At 31.9% G+C, this 19480-nt stretch overlaps 1 long non-coding RNA gene across 1 annotated transcript; it reads right to left on the reverse strand.

Moving 5' to 3' along the window:
• Nucleotides 1–12875: 12875 nt before the first annotated feature.
• On the reverse strand, nt 12876–14394 carry LOC149408630 (uncharacterized). Its single transcript, XR_016305460.1, has 3 exons — nt 14149–14394; nt 13990–14061; nt 12876–13903 (listed from the first exon to the last, which is right to left on the reverse strand). It is a non-coding gene; the product is annotated as an uncharacterized LOC149408630 (long non-coding RNA).
• Nucleotides 14395–19480: the final 5086 nt, after the last annotated feature.

Consider the following 19480-nt stretch of genomic DNA (forward strand, 5'->3'; position numbering starts at 1 on the left):
GTGCTCCTATCCAAGCGATGACCGTAAAAATCCTATTCTATAGGCCACTTCAACCGAATGAGCGCTGGACATTAACTCTGAGAAGGACCTGGCAGACGATCTGAAAGGTCATCTCCAGAAGTCATAAAATATCTCATCCGCCACCCGAATTAAATCGATGCCAAAATTTGGATATGAGTTCCCTCTTCACGAATATATCATTCTGCCGACATAACATTGAGGAAAACCCTCTGGCAGACATGATAATTCGAGCAAAAAAATGCCTTTCTCCCCACTAACACTGTCAACTTATCTAATTAATATACGGGTTCACCGCAGATATTATGAAGATTCAAACGACGACAAAACATCAATAAGAAAACGAAAAAAACGCGTGACAAAGCACGCGAATGGCAGTGACATATGCATTCTTGATTGTGATTTATGTTTATTTATTTATTTTATTTTATCCAATTTGTACAACTTCCTTGTGACATGACAGATTGGAGTCTGGGTCATTATAATTGTACCGTTTATACAATGTATTTACAGTGACTAAAACCTTGTAAGTGCGTTGAAGGACATGAAAAACATATCGATCTTTTGATCAACTACATACAAGACGTTTGTGACTCTAGCCACGGGTGAGTTCATGAACAAATCGGTGCGCTCTAAAATAAATGAGGTTATGGCGACGTCCTTGAGAGTGGTACAAATAAATTTATTTGAGCCAGAATCTCATAATAGAGATATGTTACCGTTTAGTACAAGATAAAAATATTTAATCAGGGCAATACCTCTACTGTCTCTCATGAGTTGTAATTAGACATGCCCATGATATAAATATATGGGTATAGCCAGGGGTAATATCCGTAGAGTGCAAAAATTAAAATCTTACAAATTTCTTGTGGACTCTTTCAATGCACAAAATTTACGTTATTTCGTTTCCCAAATGAATGAATTTGACTCCAAAACACTTAAGGCTAGTGTGTTATATAATTGCGTTTATGCGTTGTGAATCGAATAAGAATTTTTAATTACAAATTCAAGAACCTTGAATGCTCTGCTTACTAAATCGTTTATGTGTTGATAAAAGTTAGTTTATTGTCATAAATAACCCCAAGATCTTTGATTTGGTTTAAGCGTCGGAAAATAATTTCATTAATTCCTTAATCAAAAACGTAGGGATTCTTTGATTTTGTTTACGAAACGATATTGCAGCTAGGTGTACTGAAGCTTAGGCCGTTTTTTTTGGCCCAGTTTGAGACACGGTCGATATCACGTTGAAGCAGAACGAATTCAAGAAGGTATTTAATTGAACGATATAGTTTCAAGCATAAATAAACCACGTTTCAAGTGATCTGCAAAAATTAAATAGTGCGAATGAATGACGACTGAACCAATATCGTTATGTTCAAGGTATTTACATTTTTTGACGATTTTTCTTATAGTCCCAGAGTATTATTTCTTCTCTAATGGAAACTATCTATGAAATAGTAAGTATGAAAATAATTATCGAGTTTCGATGTGGGGTTCGATATGAAAAAATGATGGTGTAAAGCTAGCTTTATAGAGGGCGCTTAGCTTAGCTTTTGACAAACACCGCCATCTCATGTTAGGGTCGTATTACGTATTTGGTAAATCTCCTCTAAGTATGATACGGTGTATGAATGAATTTTGTGCCAATATGAATTTGTGTTTCGGTCTATCTTCTCTGCCTACCCCTGTGAGGAAATGGCGTATTGATTAATTATTATATGTATTTTTGATTGAACCATGCTGTCTCAACCATGCTGTGTCACCGCTGGGTTTGCGTGTAATATAACCATTTTTATTTCTATTTGTGTATGAATCAAAAATATTAAATTAAAAGCAAAAAAAATAATCAATGTTGCCAAACTTAACACTTCCATAAAATTAACCCCATTTTCCCCCAAGATCAACAACAGGACCTTTCCCACATACATCTATTGTGTACCTGATGAGATAAACTTATTTTCATTTCTTAACAATAATATTATTTCCAACTACACCCATAGAGCTACAATCAGAGGCGCTACTGCTTACTAATATCTCGTCGAAACTTGTTCCACTATAAGAACGCGATAAGCGGTGCGCTTATAGGGCGGATCCGGTAGTTTTATTAGATCGTTGGAAGAGTTGGAGGTCACTTGGAGGTAAAAAGCGAGACATATATTTTTTTAAATTTTATCTAAATACAATACATCAATGACTCCACCCTGTTTATAAGAATTGACAACCTCAAAACATTATACGAATCAATTCGTAACGCCGACCAACTCAGCTAGTTATTAATACTCGCAGTTAAGGCCCTATAGTACTTAGTCTCGAGGTTTCTTAGCAGTAATTACATAGGTTTTCTGCTTAAACAGACCGCAATTTTTATTTAAATTCTAGTTTTAATAGTATTATTTACCTGTGATATTTGCAGGTGTCATATTTACCTTGGTCAAATCAGTTTACATGTTAAAAATGTTGCATAGTCAATAGTTAGTCGCAACACCGTCAAGAACTTTTACATTTTCCTCCATACTAGGCTAATTCAACAATAGTATTGTTAAATCCTCCATAGTTCAGTAAATAAAGCTTTACTTCACTCTTTACTTAATATTTGCTCTTCCATAATCGCAGATTTTTGCTTTAAAACTGACCTCATTTACACGAATGACCCACTAACGTTATTCCGCTTCTGAATGCATTTAATTAGACGTGGAATTGATCATTTCGCAGTCTGATGCAGTTGAGTAAATTACATTGTTAACTTACCTTCATAGGTGTCGATCACTGACATTATCATGGGTGTGTTTACACAATCAGTGTGACGTAAACGATAAAATAAAAAATTAACCCCTAAAAAAATTTTTTTTTAACGGATACACCGAATTTCAGAGAAATGCATATACGTAGATGCGCGTGCGCGTGATTGCCATCAACATTTGATAGAATGCATTGTCGTTAACAACGAGTCAACGGGAAATGGGTTAATTTCCTCTTCCAGGATCGCATTAATTCGCAAAGAAAACAAAATTGAAAAAACACTAAGTAAACGGTTATTTTAAGTTTTGGAAGGAACGCGTCTCATTTTGCCAATAGTGACGATACGAGATACAAGATTGTCAAGATACAGCGTGTTTAATATTGAAATATCCCAACAATTCGGATCCTGCCTAAATTGCCTTATCTCTTGTTTTTATTTTATTTCCCAAGGGTCTTTCGACAAAAACAAGCCCTTCAATTTGAAAACTTGAAGCCCAAGGAAAGAATCAGCCCCAATCAATTTATGTTGAATATTACTGTAAAGAAAATCTCACATAAAAATGTACACATTAAGCCATGGATCACACAGAATGTTATAAGAAAAAGAGATGAGTTACACAAGAACCTAAAAAAATAAGAACCTAAACGATATATACATGTTAAGATACTAAAAAAAAAATTGGAACAAACTATTATAGATACAAAAGAAACCAACTAAAAGAAAAAAAAAATAAGATTGTAAACAAAATCCCGGAAAATGTGGCAAATATTACATGAAATAACCAGTCTACAAATCTACCAACGTTTCATACATCCAAGTCCCTAGGACATACGCTGATAGTCCTGACCAAATTTTTCAATATGTCAATATATTTTTCATAAATATAGAATCGTATTCAGCAAAGCAAGCTACGCAATCTGATGAAGCAATACAAATAAACCAACCTCCTGAGCAGGGAAAGAAGATCGAGTTTGAAAAAATCACAACTGATGAAATCGTATACAAAATTTCTTCTCTAAAATCAAATTTATCTTCGGGGGAGGACTTAATTACAACTGATGCAATAAAATATCTGTGTAAAGAACGTATCGTACCTCTAACATACCTGGTCACTCTGCCTATTTTCTCCACAGCTCCCAAAAATCCTATTGTTTTACCAATATACAAGGATGTAAAATGACATAAACAATTATCGACCAATAAGCCTACTCAATAATATTAAAAAATATATATTGGAGAGAATACTAAAAAAACAACTCCTATCCTACTTAGAAGATGATAAAATATTATCGGAAACACATTATGGTTTTAGGGAGAACTTAAGTATTGGTGACGCCATAGAAACTATTACAGATATGATAAAAATTTAGACAGTGGTAAAAAAACATTGCCAATTTACGTAGACTTACAAAAGGCTTTTGATACAATAAATCACAAAATCCTTTTTGCAAAACTTTCAAAAATTGGTATGTTAAATAAAACTCTAAACTTATAAAAAGTTATATGATGGAGCGTTCACAGAGGGTTCAAATTAACAAGAAAAATCAAACCTCTCCTGATCAACCATAGAGTACCGCAAGGAAGCGTACTAGGACCTATATTATTTGTAATATATATGAATTATTTTTGTAATCTGGGAACGGGGGGAAAAAATCATTAGTTTTGATGAGGATAAAGTAATTTTAAAATAATTTAAATTTAAAGTAATTTAAATACCTACAAAGAAGCAAATATATCACTATGTACACGGAGAAAAATGAGAATTGCTGTCTTATTAAAAAATCTCTTCAAATTATTGGTAATCCTGTTAAAAAGGGACTGCAAGTCGCTTCCTGATTAAGTGTTGCTAGAATCATAATAATATGGAACACGTGTTCATCCCCCTGCGTTTGTTTAATAATATATAATGATGATGCAAAAAATTTATGAACACATGTTCTGACATGGTGAAAAACATTGGTGTCGTACTTAAAGTTTATCAGGGTACTTATCAATTTATTCGTTAATGGCCTAAAATCTAGTTTTAACAGGAATGCTAACAATTTGAACAGGTTCTCAATAATTTATCAATATTTTTTATCAGGAAGTTTACCCACACAAATGGTCTACCAAACCAAATAAATAAGTTTTTTTAATTAACAGGGACAATTTATTTATTGAATGTTTAAAACTGTTGAAAAATGTTACTTTAACACAAAGTTTGTATTTTGACCTAACCCCTCAGAAATGTTTGGGAACATGCATGATTCTGAAGAGATTTTTGATGGACAGACCAAGCAAATAATGAATGTTATAAAGCAAACCCTATGGGTATAGTAACAAAATATGATAATAACTCGTTTTCGTTTGAGGTAGTTATTCTGGACCATGAGATTTACAGTTCAGAACTTCACTACTCATAACTTTTTCTGAAAAGGGAGTAGGTACTTACCTAGTACCTAATACCTGCCTAACTCGGTGCCTGCTGCGCTGCACACTGCTGTGGTCACGTGCAGGGCTAATGTATACAAATAATAATAAAATATTTATTTATGTATTCGCAATAATAATTAACCATCCTATAGATTGAATCACTAATGCGTGACGCTCATTAGGAAATAACTATTTCTCAGAAATTTTCACAGTTATGATGAATAAAACATGAAAAATATTGGTTGTTGTTTATTGGAGATCTCGTGTACTTACAGTAACTACCACTAATAGAGACATTTTTAAAAATTCATTTCAATTTTTATTAAATCGGTCGCTCTGGGATTTTTTAAGGTAAGTATTTTGAAATGCGTCGAATCGTAGACTGTAGTCGACGAAAGAAATAGAAAATTTAAATTAAATATCTGATTGCTCAGATCGAATAAAAGGGTTTTTTGTGTCTCTATGTGATGTAGATTGTCCTGTTTCCCGCTTTTACTATGAGTTTCCACCATTTAATTATATTAATTTTGTTCCTAGCCTTGAATGTTATGGCAGCACTGTGCGCTGTGAGAATCTCGATCCGCGGACTGATAGCTGTCGGTCACCCTGTTACCTTTACTAGTAATTACATACTCTGCGACTTTACTACAGTTCTAACGCTAATCATTCTACAGTTAAATCGAAATGCGACGAACAATAATTTGAGGTCTTGTTTTTACATTAAGGCGATGCAATACGTCGTGTAATATTTTAAATTGAGCCGCTATCAATAAAAACCCTTACGTAGATCGCGATAAATTTTAAATTCCCGCTTAACACCATCCGCCTGTTTTGATTTATGCAAATGCAAACATGGCCAAAAAGTGCGTATTATTTTATCTATGTGATGATGTTCACGCATTAATATTTATTTTTTTTCGATCTATTTATAATAACTTCATTTGCCACATTATACAATAAAATCATAACCGAAAATAGATTCGCAAGTAGGAGATTTTGAACTTTAAAGCAGTTTTCATATTTATATATTACAGACTTATCTAAAAAATACTTGATTATTTCAAAGGTCAAGATGTATTCTACTCGCAATATTTAATTAAAGCATCTGAAACATTTCTAGGCGACCAAATTTAAAACCAAAAACATATGATTTTACATTACTACGTATGGCATCGCCTTAAACTAATTTTTCGAACATCTCAATGGACATTATTTTGTGAGCCAAAAATAGTTGTGTTGGCTTAGAAATTCCAAAATTTCCGGCATGAAATTCACCGTTCGAGAGTTTTTGTTGCCTTAGGTTTTCTGCTTTAGGGTTCAGAAATATTCATGGTTGTTAATGGCGTTCTTGGGAAAGAGTTTACCAATCAAGATTTACATGGGAAACCTTATTGCATTTTTGCGTAGTTGAACTACTTTCAAATAAATAAAATAATATGAAAAGTTTTACAAGCGTAAAATAGTAAGTTATAGACAGTAGTTAGAGGACAGACGAATAATGATATGTACAGGGTGTCCGGGGGTAAAGGCACACACTTTGGGAAGTGATTCTACATGATATTACAAGTAAAAAAAAATCATAAACTCAACGTTTTACGTTATTTTTGAGGTGCAAAAAGTTGAATAGTTTGTATGGAGAAAATAATATTATCTACAAAAAAATATTTTTGATTAGGAAAAAAGAAGGGATTTTCTAAAACTTTTATTTACTTCTACCATCATGTACAATCACTTCCAGAAGTTTGTGCACTTTGCCCCCGGACACCCTATATATATATATATTTTTTTTTTTATTCATACTGTCTTATTACTCTCTTGAACAAAAAATATATATAACGGATATATTAGTATTGAGAAATATTAAATTAATTTTCAGAAAATAATAATTGTGAAATACCACTAAAAGAGTTTTATATTGTGCCTTTGATGTTTTTATAATTATTTTCTAATCTCATTTTAACCCGCAATTGGTTAAGCCACTTCACTCCAATATATTTGTAATATTGTTGGGCTGTAGTGGTGTCACAGAGCTCCCAGTTCGAGAGTTTTGCAGCTCTAGTAAAGTTTATGTTCTGGTATGAAAGAAGTTCGTTTTGCTCTATTAGAAAAGTACTTCATATCGAACACATGGATCACGTGTTTCCGCAATGGGTTATTGCTTAGCCGTCGTATTTCCTTGCCGGAAAAGCGCGATCATGTCAAATACATGCATCTGGTAATTGATTGGAAGTGGGAATATAGTAAATACGCCACTAAATGCTTTCATCTCGTATCTCCAATGACTATCAATGCGTATCTCTCAAAATGCAGGTGCAGACAGCCCGATTGAACAAGACCTTGAAAGACAAACCCTTGGTCGAAACAGTAAAGGATGCAAATTGACTGATAAAATAAGCATATTTTGGATTTTTTAAATAATGTTTTTTGTAGCTTCTGTTTAGTATACTTTTTAAAACGTGGTTTTTGTTATTATGACTTTTTTAAATTTGAAAAGCTAGGCACGGATTTTCTAAAAAAGTTTTGTTGTCACAACTTTAATCTATATTAAAAATAACTCCATCTAAAAACTTTCTTCTCAACCTGTGACAGTATATTTGCCGTTGTCAAAATAGAACAAATCTTAATAGTCGGTCACCAGATATGTATAGCTATCTCAATCTCCCATAGCTATATCAATTTCCCAAACTTCATCTTGCCCTTCCCATCTTTAACCTTACAACATTGTCAAAACACTTGCTCAAAGCCCTTGAGGTGATTTTTACCTAAACGGCGCTCTACAAATTATCCAATTATTATTTTTTTTTATTATACCTTGTTTCTACTTCCGATTTAGTTGTCCGGGTTAAATCTTCCCCAAAGGAAAAACTTAACCCTTCCACTCACTTTTCCACAAATGATCATCTAGTCAATCAACATTATGTAAGTGCATTATATAAGTAAAATAAATACAAAACAATACAAGAACAACAACACGTCAACTCACCAGATATCAAATGGGAAAAAAAAAATTCACCGTCTCCAGATATTTTCATATCAGAGGATTCGGCTCGGTAGAACTTCTAACAGGGCCTATAAATCCTACTGATCCCTCAACATAAATATTTAAAAAATCTTTTGTTATCCTACATGTATTCAAAATGACCGACTTTTGCATCTTTATATATAATTTTTTTGATAAATCTAATACGCCTAAATTTTTAATTAGAGAGCTAGGTATAATGCCAGTAGCCGAAATAACGAATGGTAATATTTTTATAGTCTGAGAATGCCAAATTATTATTATTATTATTAAAGGTGAAATTCTGTAACGTATGAAAAAAATAAGACTGCTGATTTTTATTGTCAACAGACATTTAAAGCGAATAAGCGATTGATGACTGTCCCATAAAGCAATCTTAGATTTATGGTTTGAAGTTTATCGTAAAGTGCTACACCAGCCACCCAGAATGCCAACAACCTGAGCCTGGCACTGAACCCGACACCTACCCGCTCCCCGCGCCCCTCCTCTTCTCCCTCTCACTCGCTTCACTTTCTCATGCATTGTCTTGCTCATGCGGAAGACTTGTTCGTTTCCTCCACTGTAAGCCAGTTGCCCAAAGCGAGCACATCTCCCTAAAGCACCTGGCTTTTAATATTATTTTTTAAATTGTTTTAAAAAGTTTTTTTCCTCAAGTGTTAATACAAGTGTTCTTAGTTGTATTGTAACGGTGGAAAGGGATTGCTATATTATGTAAGTATTCTTAATGTTATAATTATTTCTAATTGTATTTTGTAAGTAAGTAGCCATAAACATTATTATATTTTTTTTAATATTTTCATTACTATGTAAGTACTTATTTGTACTTAGTACTTGTAATTCGTTTTCCTCGTTAGCGGGAAGTATGAACCTATTTTCGAGTATATGAGAAAAATTTCATGTGAATTTTACAAAAAAAAAAAAAAGTTTTATTTCAAATGTAGATATTTTTTTTATTTGATATTTATTTATTTGCTACCGATTTCGACACATCATGTTCACTAGCAATCTTAAAACATAAAAGTTTTAAAACTCAAGAAATAAAAATAAAAAAATGGATTTTATTCACTTGGGTAGGTACAATTACCGTTTATTATGATATTTTTATAGCAATAAAAAAGTTTCACTACATATTTTTAATGAAGCGTAAAATAAACATGTCATCTGTACTTTTAATCGGTTAAAATAATCTTTGGTTTGGATGGGAACGAAGCCCAAGATTGAGTTCATTTTTTGTGTTGAACCTGATGAAGCATTAATTTTATTCGATGTGATATTTGGTCCACATTCATCAACGAATTTGAGCCAGATTAGACATTCAACGCTTTCAGTGGGTAGCGGAGAGATTTACAAAGCAGTAACAAGCAATTTAATATTGTGTCCCTCAACTTACAAATTATGCAAAGGAAGCTCTGTTCAGTAAATTTTAAATTGTCATCGTGGTTGGGTTTTGTTTGGGTAAAAAGCCTTCACGAAAGATTTGTTTAGCTAAAATTCTCGCAATTAATGCATTATTTTCACTGCGGGAAGTTTTGAAGATCAAATTGAGAAATCGTACAGATAAAAAATAGTTACGGTTCGTTAATTCACGGTATTGTGACAATCTCTTTAGTTTTCTGAGATTTGTCTGATTTAGAGTTTTTGACTCTTTTAATGGGGAATACCCCACAAATAATTATCTCAGCGACAGCACGTATATAGTAGGTATCTGCTTTTACCACTAACTAACTAACCACCACGCCGTTTCCCCGCTGGGGTAGGCAGATTTCGGACAGCCAAACAACTCGGTCTTGGCACACACTCCTTGTCTTATTCACATTCATACATACTCCTGCGTAAATCTGACTCTTTCCATTTTCCTAGTATTTGGTTTACTTGACCGTGCCATGTCTTTCTTGGGCGTCCCCAACTTCTACTACACTCCTTTCTCCGTTCATTCGCTCTACAATCCCAAACCATCTAAACGTCCCTTTCTTAATCTTACTCATTACGCCTACATCAACCTCGCACTCTTTGCGAATCTTCGCATTTCTCATATGATCATACATGATTTTACCACATTTTGCGCCTCGGGAATCTCATTTCCACAGCATTCAATCAGCTTTCATCCTTCCTCTATCAATTCCATGCCTCACTGCCATACGCAAGGGTTGGTATCAGCATTCCATTGTGGAAATTGTGCACTTAATGCAAAAAATATATATTTCATAGCTGCAAATTGGTTCTCACTTCATTAGTTCCTATCTGACAAATAGATAAGTCCTGGCAACATTCGTGTTATCAGATTTTAAAATCAAAATATGATGTCAACCTACTCATTTGGCTGTCAAATTAGTAAGTATAAATCATTAAGTCAAATATTAAGTTTGATGTGCTACAACATCGAAGAATCAATTATTTTGAAATGACATTAATTTAGTATCATTATATTGTAAAATATCTAGCCTACGGATCTACGGACCAAATTAGTTTCAGAAGTTATTTTTGGTTATAGATATGTTGAAACTGGTTCATGTCCATCAGTAAACCAGTTTCTTATTTAGTTACAATTTACTTGTAATGTTACATTTGAATATTGGTAGAAGAAATGCCTGAATTTCTCTCAATAGAAAAAAACATTGACAAAATCAGAAAATACCAACCCAAGATAAACACGAGGCAAGGTTTTTTGAGACTCGAAGCGTAAGTAAGTTAACATAAAAAGAACATCTAGTAATATCACACTGCTGAAAGTAAATATGTTCTTACATTCCTTTTAAACTGCTTAAGGAAAAACTAGATAAAAACAAATTTGATCAATGACGCCAAGCTTTGGTGAAAAACTTTAAACTTCAGCCGAAAAATCAGCTATTCGTCTTGTTAACTACATACGAGTATTTGTACCAATCTTTGATCAGGTTTTTTTTACCCGCTATGTACTTAATGTGTCTTCGTACAGAAGTGGTACAGAAAATTCAACAGGTGTATAATTATGTAGTTTATGTACGGGTTACCTAATTTTAAATCAGATTTTTAGCCTTGAATATATATTTTTAATTGGGATGTTAAGTCTGAAACAACTGAATCGCTTTATAGTACGCGTTATTTATGGTTATTGGATAGTAAATCTAATGATTTAATATTAAATAAGTTTTTAATATTAAAATATGTTTTTAATATTAAATCAATAACGGCCCATTACTAGTATTTGCATAAATATTCTAATAATATTTAGCATATATTAATAATCGATTAAATATTCAATATGATAAAAATCTGGACATTTGATTTCCTTATTGATTAATGTTTTTTATGACCGTATCACAAATAAACCAAGTTTTATGACATTAATTCTGCGATTATATTTATGTCATGTTTATGTCTGGAAATATGCTCAATATGTATTCTACAATAACATGAATGGAGATCTGTATATTAATCTGCGGTAATTCGTTACCCTTTGATACCACAAGAGATGAGCACTGAGCACTGATTACGTAAAGAAGAAATGTTGAACGTGTGGCCATGCATCTGTGCGTATAACGCACGAAGGCTTCTATTAATAACCGACGAGCTTCAATCCATGTCATGTACCATTTGTGAGGCATATCCGGAAAGGAAAAAGCTTTCTCTTAAAATGGTCAACGCTAATAACTTATTAAAGACACCTACTCTTCTTCAAAGGAAAGTCTAATTCATCCTAGAACCCAATCCGGTTAATTTATATGTCACCAACAAAACGATTGTATTAATTATCACCTAATGTTTGCAAATATTTGTGATAATTTCTTTTACCTCAATATCTACGTGACATGCTTAACACTTAAACTTATAAATAAACTCCCACAAGTCCCCAAAATACTTAGCACCACAGGATTTCAAGAGGTAAAATAGGTTTGTAGGCTTTTTTTGAATAAATGGATGATTAAAAAAGTTATCTGGTAATAACTGAAATTAACGTGTATAATTTTCATTGTAATCACGTCATAATATTACATAAAAATCAGATATTCGTTTTCTAAAGTAGCAAACAACAATAATAGTCTTGGAAGTCGGGCGAAGCCGGGTCTGCTGGAACCTTATAAATTATAATTGCTTATGAAAGATTCGGCACTTAAGGGCCCGCTTTCCGCGTGAAGAATTTAGATTTGGGCAACACCCTCAAAATAAACAATATTTAGTGTTAAAAGAATCCGACAGAGGTGTCTGAATTCGTATTAGGAATAATTTTGGGGATTATAATTTAAATAATGAAATTAAATTACCGACATCTATTGCAATTTTAGAAAAACAGAACCATTTTTAGTTAGCACCGAGCGAATTATAACGATGTCGAAATGAAGATGGTTCTCAAAATATGGGTTTTATTACGGATTTAATTAATTATTATTTTTTTTTAATTTTACAAAAAACATTTACGAAAGTTATTTGAATAGGTATAAAAATTACTTTACTTTACTAAAATACTATTATCACTTTTATAAAAGTAATTTATAACTTTTATAAAATCAATAAATATATTTTTACATCAATAAGGTTTTTCTTATATGGTTATCTTTATAGGGTGTCCGGGGGTAAAGTGCTCAAACTTCAGGAGGTTATTCTAAATGCTAGAAGAAGTAAAAATGAAATGGAAATTATTCGAATTTCCAAATTTTTTCCACAAAAATTTATTTTCCGTAGAAGAAATTGTTTTTTTTTCTATACAAAAAATTAAACTTTTTTACTCGAAAACTATCTTAAAACGTTGGAATTCCAAAAAAAGTTTTTTTTTCTTTTTTACTTGTACTATCAATTAGAATCACCTCCCGAAGTTTGTGCACTTTACCCCCGACATCTTGTATAATATGCGCAATATAATATTTATACACGTGTAATATCTACTTTTGTACATTTATATCAATTATATACACGTTTACATTTTTATGCTCATCAAATTTATTATATTATAAAGATAGATAGAAAGATCCTTAGTGCTTCCCGAGGACTTACAAATCAGAAGACTTTTTTGTAATTATTTATTTATTCATTTAAACAATTCAATAATTATAAAGAGTAATAAAACATGTAAGCAACATAAAATTACATTCTAAAATGTGAAAGGGGCTCTATTTATTTACATTTTTATGAAATTACTACTTTTAATAGTTTAAGCTTTCAGTGAACTTTCAATTTTATTTTTAACTTCTCTAAATATTATTTGTTTAAATTGTCAAATATAATTTAATCACAAACACAAGATTCACTCAAAATGAAAGATTGGTGGTTCTGAAATGTTCCCATAAATACGGTGAAAGAACCCTAAACTATAAACTTATTACCCTAAACATGCTTCGAGCGAAATGCGGATCTGGAAACCTTATCGTCAATCTGAGCAAAACATACCATGAACGTCAATATAGCAACAGCCTTTGTTCTGCTGCAGTTTCATTAAATGCCGAGAGATCCGTTTACAGTCTCCAAAAAGCAATACTGGGGCACAACCCTAGAAGCAAAGCTAAATGATTGGAATACAGAAAGATAAAAACACACCATTGTCAAAAATATCTTGGCCGTTAATGATTAAATAAAATTAGATTTATTCAGGAAGGCAAGCATTACGGTGATCGATGTTAAAAATCTAACATAGCCCTAGAATAACTCCAGTATCTTTAAGAAACCTTTCTCTTAAAGCTCAGAAAAAAACTTTCCATGACAGTTAGATATACCACTCTACAACAAGACCGCGTACGGTAAAACTGTAAAAAAAAATATAAAGTAATAAATAACAAAATAAATATTTCACAACACAATCATTTCATCGAAAATCTTAAATCCGTTTCACCTTTCTACATTTTCTATATTCTCCTTAAGAGTATAATCCTTAGATAATGCCTTTTCAGATTATTCGTGGAAGCTAGAAAAAAATAAAATCATTGATTATAACTGCACTTCCAGTGACCTTTTAAATAACAGTAAAGGGCTCAAATGATTTTATTATTACCTCCGTGCCTTTGCATCTTTACAAGACTTGGGCAAAACATTCTGTAGCGGAGTATAGATTTCACATCTGAAACATAATTAAAGAGTTTATTGAAAATAGAACACCAAGGTACGGTTAGTCAAAAAACGTACAATTAAGTTAATTCTGGGTAGAAATTGTACAGTTGACATTCAGGACAGGTTCACTCCCTCCTCCTCAAAAAAGACCCTCTATACAGCATTCTCAAAGATGACACAGGCTCTGAGAGAAATTATTTTCTTCAGGGCCTCCTTCCGACATGAAAAATAACATCACTGAACTAAATTATATTATTGTAGAAAGCAATCACTTTGTGGTTTGACATATTTAATAAAATAAAATACTTTTTTTGTTTTAAAACCACGATATTTATTAATTTAAGAACCGACCGGTTTCGCTTTACTTAAGCATCATCAGGGTACAAATTAATACTAAACAAGAAGTACATAATGTGTGCATATATATAACAAAATATAGAGGGAGACAACATGATACAAATATATTATAGAGGGAGACAACATGATACAAATATAAGCAACACAAAGACGGTCATAAAATACATTAATATAAGTGTACAAGTAATGGAAAACCGCTAGATAATTATGTAGACTAATGGGTTATACGAATAAATCGGGAAAAACAAAACATCAATAAAACCTCAATAATAACGGTTTTTCCGAATTTGCAAATCATTTGATCGATAAAGATCATACATTCTGTCATAGCACCGGTGCTAACATCTTACATAAAAACGGGCATGGTAACAGACTAAACAATTTAGAGGCACTAGAAATTAAAAAAGCTGTAAAAACCAAAAGTCAGATACTTAATAATCAATTAGACATATCAAGTAGTCCAATATTAAGTCTGTTTCCAATAAACCCATAAAAAATTCCCAGTTCTCCTTACCTCCTTACCACCTTGCCAGTTGATGTTTTGTTTCTCCCGATTTATTCGTATAACCCATTAGTCTACATAATTATCTAGCGGTTTTTCCAATACTTGTGCACTTATGTTAATGTATTTTATGACCGTCTTTGTGTTGCTTATATTTGTATCATGTTGTCTCCCTCTATATTTTGTTATATATATATGCACACATTATGTACTTCTTGTTTAGTATTAATTTGTACCCTGATGATGCTTAAGTAAAGCGAAACCAGTCGGTTCTTAAATTAATAAATATCGTGGTTTTAAAACAAAAAAGTATTTTATTTTATTAAATTATATTCCCCACAGTTTCAGAACTTTCAATAGCTTTTTTCGCTGGCCCGTTCATTATTTTTCTGGATTCCACGTTCGAGTATTGTTATTTGAAACAGGTGGCCCTTATTATTATTACATATTATATTATATTTCTCGGACATCGTTGCATTGTGAATCATTAGAGCAGATCTTAGAGTAATATTACTCTAAGGAGCAGATGTAAAGTGACGTGTGTATTTGTGTACGTAGAAAGTTAATTCGCAAATAAATCACGATCGTATAGGAACAAGAAAAGAGACAAGACAACAAGAAAACTAAATTAATAAAAAATTACCCCGTAATTTCTAATGCATTGGAATTAGTTTTATTTCCCAAAGTACCTATTCTGAAAAAAAAATAATAACTTTTTACTACACAATACATAAATAAAAATATGAATTATTAATTTTTATAGTAAATTATCGTTTATAATAAATATAAGCTTATAAATCAAAAATTGTATTTTTTTCTTCTCACCTATTAGATAGGATATAATTTTATGAGATAACATTTTTTCTTTGAAATACGGGATATCTTTCGTGTATTTCCCATCTTTGAAAAAACAATATTTATTAACTCATAAACTTTACACGCGCAAAAATTATCTTTATAGATTCAAATATTTGCACGTAATCGCACGTCTGTAGATCATAGAACGTTGAACGACACGTCTGCCCCCAAAGCCCTCGAGTTGGCGAATGAACTTTTCAAAGAAAGATAGGTTAATCTTCAAGTCGGAGCGAGCGCGCTATAATAAATATGATTTAAAAGTAATAGGCGTAAGCGACAGTTGTGAAAATGTTTAATAAATCACGGCGTATTTCAAAAATAGCAAAAATCACTTTTGGGGTCTATTAAAAGAAGCATTGTGATTTTTTTCATACATATAACTTGTAAAATAACAGAAATAAACGTGTTAATAATATTTTTCGGAGCATACTTTGCGATTTATTTCTATCGAGGGAATTTCAAATAATTACCGTTTCGGCTTTTGGAACAAATAGATACTATCTTAAAGAATAACATATATTTTTTTAAGAGCTTAAAAACTTCAAACTTTTAAGGAAAATATGTCAGAAATTGGATGAAATTCGAATAGTGGGCCCTTAAACCTAATTTAAACAAATTGTATATTTAATTTAAGGGTATGACAGCTTGAAAAGGTAAGTTTTTAATTTAGACGTGTATTCTGTTAGACTTGTTATGGATCTTAGTTCCGGAGAAAGTTTATTCCAAGCTTTCGGCCCAGATGCTCCGAAAGCGCGATCACCAAACATAGTATTTGGATTGCGCTTATGTTCCATCAGTCTGCCTACAGCTGATGATGTTGCTGATCTAAGAGTTGACCGCCTCAGACCAGTGTTTTCCGGGATGCATAGTTTTTCAGAGATGTAGGGTGGGGCCATTTCATTGATGGATTTAAACACCACCGAGCACAATTTGTATGGATTCTTTCAGGGCACTTGAGCCAGTGAAGGTTACGAAGGTGTTCTGAAATGAGCAAATATTTAGAAACCCCAGTTATGAGCCATGCTGCTGCATTAAACACTGATTGAAGTTTGTCAATTCGATATTTGGGAAGGCTGTCATAAATTCCTTTGCAGTAATCGAGACGTGAGACTACGTAAGACTTGATAATTAGTGTTGTTGCTTTTCTAGGAAGGTTTCTAGACTTGATTTGTCTTAGGTGAAAAAAAAAACGGTGCTTACAGTCCTATTTATTTGACTTTTAAACAAAAAGTCTGAATCGAAATTGACAACGAGAAGTTTTACTGTTGTTTTTGAGATCCTATGAATTCATGTAACTTCCTTAAAGTGATTTTTCACAAAGACGACGCGATAAAAATTATCCAATTATTATTAAACATTTTGGAATCCCATTTGAGAGATATTTGATATAGCGGTGGAAAGAGAAGCGAACGAGGAAGGTTGGAAAGTTCCTGAATATTGAGATTTTGTCACTATACATGGCAGCAACTTTATAAAGGAGTTTTTTTTAATAAGAATTGAGGTTTCTTATCAAAGCAAGTCAGCAACGAAGTGCAAATTAATAAATATTTTTTAAACATGCGACTTTAAATAGTGTGAAGTTTCGAAACAATACCATCTTGATCAGGTCACCTTGCCAAGGGGCTGTGCCACGGAGGTTATCAATATGCTTTTCATTTCTTTCTCTACATTCGTGAGATTAATCAAACGCTTGGGATGGGTTGAAAATTTGAACAATTCATCAAATTTCAACGTTAATTTTTGCGTTCTGTGAAAGTCCTATTCAAGTTCTGTTATTTTAACAGTATAGGCTAGTTGCTTAACAGAACTGAAAAAAAAACAGAACAAAAATCTTTCACAGAAGTTTTAATATCATTATAGGCTAGTTGCATGACAGAAGCGAAATAAAAACAGAACTTGAAAAAATCTATCAAAACACTTGAAAATTAACTTTGAAATTTGAAGAATTGTTCGAATTCCCCGAAACAACCCGTCCTTAAATCGAATTCGATTTTCAGCTATTTTTCAAAATGAAATATAATTAATTTATTGAAAAAATGTTCAATCTGAAGGCCGTTTTTTAACAAAGAGAGTAGGTAGCATTTTTACCCCTTTTAATCGCTATTTAGCAAAGCTAATGAAAAATAAAAACACCTTCAAAAGCATTCAAAAAATCCATTAGGCGTATTTCCTGTTACATCCAATTACCAGGAAGAGCCCTAAAGGCAGTGACTGAAATCATTTTACCCCTAAATTTTGAAACAACAAGTTCAGCGTACTTAGTAAGAAACCTAATTAATATTTACAAATTTTATTATTATGGGTAAGCTATTAAAAATAATTTATTACCATGACCTACCCTAGTTATAACTTATGGTAGAATTTACAACGACGGATGGTGTGTATTTTCAAGTAGCACAGACTTCACATGGTTGGTAACATTGTTTTACAATCAAAACGTATGAACAAGGGTACCAATTACATCCTCAGTGGTACCGATAGTAAAAACGTAATAATTTTTAGTTTAAAATTTTTGACAAAAATTTTTCGAATATTTAGTTTCAGAACGCGTTATTTCACAGAAATTCAAATTTAACATTGTAATAAAATGGCCATTCAGCGTCATTTTGTTTTTTGACAAATAAATTTATTGTAAGGCCCAGTTGTTTAGCAGAAATTCACGTGTGATAAAGTCATCAAGTGGCCATTAGTCATTAAGGAAGTTACATGAAATCAAATCCTTTTAGATTTTGAACAAATTGTGATCAGCAGAAGTGGACAAAACTATTTGGGTTAATACAATTTGATAGAAAACTATCTAAAATCGACGTTTAATCGGCTTTTGTAAAAACAAAACGGCTCTAAATGGCCATTTGATGACTTTATCATACGTGAATTTCTGCTATACAACTAGGCCTTACAATAAATCTATTGTTACTAACCGACTTGATAGTGCACCCACGTTGTAACTCTCCTTTAAATACTCCTTTTTAAAATTTGGAATAATCTATAGTCTTATTGTAATTAAACAGATATTTCAAATAATCATAGCTAATGATTAAAAATAACAATTATGATAGATGAGAACAGTTGCGTTGCCCTAGAAATTTTAGACAATAAAAACTATTTTAAAGAATTTTTGTAGCCGAACATTGCAGTTAGTGAATTTTTCAATCCTTTAGAAAACTTATTTCTTTTTCGTTCTTATAATTATTTTGAAACGGATGTTAGTGAATTTTTCAATCCTTCAGAAAACTTATTTCTGTGTCGTTCTTATAATTATTTTGAAACGGATGTTATAAATGAAAATATATGTTAAACTTAAATAATGTGTTCATCAAATATTTGTTTAAACGAAAATCATAACAATATTTAAAAAATTCATCATTAATTTCAAATTTACTTTGTGGTGTAATTTTAATTTAAATAAATACTAATTAATTTTTTTAAATAGATATGTTTCAAAACCAATGGTTTCTTTAAAAAAAACCTATTTATTTGATTCTTAAATTCGTTAATATTCCCTAAGTAAGTTTTTAGATTCTCACGGCCAAAAGCATTTTTGTTGTTTGTTTTTGGG

The sequence above is a fragment of the Hesperophylax consimilis genome, unplaced genomic scaffold (genome assembly GCF_061612785.1).
Source record: "Hesperophylax consimilis isolate HC1 unplaced genomic scaffold, BYU_Hcon_1.0 scaffold_149, whole genome shotgun sequence".
Lineage (NCBI taxonomy): Eukaryota > Metazoa > Arthropoda > Insecta > Trichoptera > Limnephilidae > Hesperophylax > Hesperophylax consimilis.